Here is a 3,818-nt window from a genome sequence, read left to right on the forward strand (position 1 = left end):
TCTAGAATACCCTCCCTACACTTCCCCACGTCTCTACCTTGCTTTCCTCTTTTTAAACTCTCCTTAAAACCTACCCCTTTGACCAAGTCACCAGGTCACCTGCCCTAATATTGCCTTCTGTGGCTCTGTGGCATACTTCGTTTTCACAGAATTAATACAGTGCAGAACGAGGCCATTTGGCCCATCGTGTCTGCACCTGCTCTCCGTATGAGCCATTCACCTAGTGCCACTCCCCCTGTAACACTGCACATTGTTCCTTTTCATATAACAGTGAATGCCTCAATAGAACCTACCTCCACCACACTCTCAGACGCTGCATTCCAGACCCTAACCACTCACTGTATGAAAAAGTTTTTCCTCAAGTCGCTTTCACTAACTCCTTTAAATCTGTGCCCTCTTGTTCTCAGCCCTTTCAGGAGTGGGAACACTTTCTCCATATCTACTCTGCCCAGACCCCACATGATTTTGAACACCTCTATCAAATCTCTCAGCAATCTTCCCTCCAAGGAAAACAGTCCACCTTCTCCAATCTATCTTCATATCTGAAGTTCCTCATCCCTGGAACCATTCTTGTGAATCTTTCATAGTACTCCTGTGAAGCATTCTGGGGATTTTTTAAATAACATTAAAGGTGCTACGTGAATACAAGTTGCTGTAGTTGTTGTTGCATAAAATAAAGTCCCTCTGGTTATTTTGTCAATTTCCTAAATCCACAACCTTAGTCCATGCCCATATCCTCAACTCTCTATTCTTCTACTGGGCCCAGAGCCAGCGGCCCAGCCTTGATCCTCCATAAGCTTCAACTCATCCAAAACCCGACAGGCCTGCACAAAGGCTCACTCTCCCACCACCATCTGCAAGCTCACATGAGCCATCAGACCCAAGGGTGCCAATTTCAAAATTCTTACACTTCTTTCAAATCCAGGTGGGAGATGAGGAGAATTATTTTTATGTGGTGATTTATGATCTGAAACATGCTGCCAGAAAAGGGTGGTGGAAGCAGATTCAATAGTAACTTTGAAAAAGGAATTAGATAATTCAATATAATTCCATGTAAGTTAATTACTTGAAGGGGAAAATTAGCAGGGCTAGGAGGAAAGAGCAGGGTAGTGGCACTGATTGGATAGCTCTTCCTAAGAGCCGGCACATGCATACTAGGCCAGACAGGTTCCTGCTGTGCTATATGATTCTATGATTCAATGACAAATGCTTAGTAACATGTCTGCTGAAGGTCAGGAAGATCCTGGGTTTCTCAGTAAGTATTTTCTTCTTAAAATTTGCAATTCCATTACTGCAACCAAGATGGTGAAAATGGCTGCAACTTCCTCTGCTCCTGAGTTTTGTGGAGATTCAAGAAGAAAGGGACTATCAGGGAGATTCATGAACCACCTGCTATTATCCACAGATCCATATTTATAGACCCAAATAGAACTACCTGGGATTTTCAGAAAAAGTTTGACATGTCAAGCTTAGGTTTACCATGGCAGCTGTAACAGAGCTATGTCATCTATTCAGGCTAATCTGCTGAAAACTCTGGAACAGGAGCAGCACTGCCAGCGGCTCTCAAGGTCACAACCACCTCCGACTTCTATGCATCCTGCTCCTTTTGACTAGCACAGGGGGATAACTACAGCATCAATCAATCTGTGGTGCACAGTTGCATCAGACCAGTCACTGATTATTCATTCACCAGGGCAAACAGCCCAAGAGATAAGTGGCAGCTGGTTCCAGTCTGCTCCAATCTGTATTGTGCCACCTTGTCCTGTAAGCAGAGAAACGGTGTTGAGATTTTGGAGGTGTGGGGAACATATTGTGGCGTTATGCCCCTGATACAGCAACATTTTGTGTGTCTGTGAAGATGTGTGGACATGCATAAGTACTGTGCAACTAGATTTTGTTAAGATGTCAACATGCCAAGAGTTTGAGATAAATTGCAACTGGAATTGGTACTCTTCTACTTCATGGCAGATATGGTAAAGTTCCAACAGTTGTTAGGTAGTCTGAGTCCTTTGTATGGAGCAACAGTTGATTTCTAACAATGTAGGGGATCCATGCTTATTTTATGTGTCTGTGTGACAAAAAGCTGCTTGTAGATGAGCCTGCCTTGGCTGATATCTTCATTTCTATTAATTTCTGATTTGATGCCATCCTTTAGTTGGTCCAGACTGCACTGACTTGTGCATCCATGCACAAGGCTACTTTTTAGGAAGGAAGTCACTGTTCATTGTCAATGAAACAAAGCCTAGGGGGCTTGTTTCAATCAAAGTAATGCCCCTAATTTTGCTATGTATCACGGTTTTTCTTTCCTTCAGCGCTTTTCCAAGGTAGAAAATTACCATCTGCTTTTGGTGTATTGCACATCCTTCCTACAAGAAATAATATTTTCCCCATAGAATAATATAAATCAAGAGTAGCTTCTTTGGAGAAATGAACATTATATATATTTTTAATAAAAACCTGTATATATTTCAGGTCAAGAATGGGATTGAAGGTTGAACAGAAAATTCTTGATAAGTGAATAATCAGTGTTATAAGACTTTTACTCTTCTGCTGAGTCAGGTAAATGTTACTTTGAAAAAAAGTCAATCATGGTCCAAAATGGAGGAGGAAGATAAATAGATATTTTGTACTTTTGCACCATTACTTTTGAGAATTGGTAGAAAGGTATTTGAAAGTCACTTCCTTTGTGATATTAGAAAAATCTGTCTTTGATGGGGCAAAGCTGGTTTGCCATTGTTAAAGCAAATAGGTTTGAACCCTCTTTCTATACTTTTGTATTTTTAAAAGGGCTCTTGTGAAAATAGAAAAGTTCATTTTTAATAAGCTTTCTATACCACTACGCTTTTAACTGTTTACCATCAACCTCCACACTCAATCTAATTTAAACAGTTGGAAAAATATATTTCATAGAAGCTGTATATGTGATTTAGATCATGGTAAATTGGATAAATGTTTACTTATAACTTAATAACAGAAGGTTTATATCATGTAGTACAACAGATTCTGTTAGTAATGTAGAGACTTGTTAAAATATTCTATTCCTTGTAGGGCTATAAAGTCCAATTGCTGTAAATCCTGAATTCAATTAAAACTTAATTGCTATTTGTAGAGAAACTTGCAGGCACTTGTCAATTTTTAGGGCAAAAGAAACAAGTATGAAATAACTACCTTTGCTCCATCTTTAAAAAATACTTTTGACACTTTTAAATGTGAAGGGCCGTTGAGGCAACAGTTGTAAATCTACCTGTATAATCATTTAAAGGGGCTGTTGATTTTCACTAGGTTTAGTGGTTTATTACTGAACTCTACAGCGCTCAAAATTGAACTCTATTTCATTATTCAGCCTCTATCTGTTTTCTGGATTACTTGCTTGCAGACATTAGTTTACACAGTATGCTCATTGGCAGTGCAAGGGACTTCTTGCTCTGCTGAAGAGTCATAGGGACTCGAAACGTTAGCTGTGTTCCTCGCCGCAGATGCTGTCAGACCTGCTGAGTTTTTCCAGGCATTTTTATTTTTATTTTTGTTTTTGCATGGGACTTCTTGAGTTGGTGTTGAATTGGCATAAAAAGAAATAAGGAAGAAAGGCTTGCAATTATACTTGAAGTCAGTGAAACACTTTTGAAGTGTGTTCCCTGTTGTAATTTAGGAAACATGCTGTAGATGGCATGGCACACTTCTAACAATTTTCTAAATTTGTACAGAGATTTGTTTCAAATAGGCTCCTCACTTCACAAGCCTTGGTATGTGGATGTGATCAAGCTTGTCTTAACAGCAGATTTGCAACCAACTCCTGATCAACTGTGATCAGGAATGTC

The sequence above is a fragment of the Cetorhinus maximus genome, chromosome 8 (assembly GCF_964194155.1).
Source record: "Cetorhinus maximus chromosome 8, sCetMax3.hap1.1, whole genome shotgun sequence".
Lineage (NCBI taxonomy): Eukaryota > Metazoa > Chordata > Chondrichthyes > Lamniformes > Cetorhinidae > Cetorhinus > Cetorhinus maximus.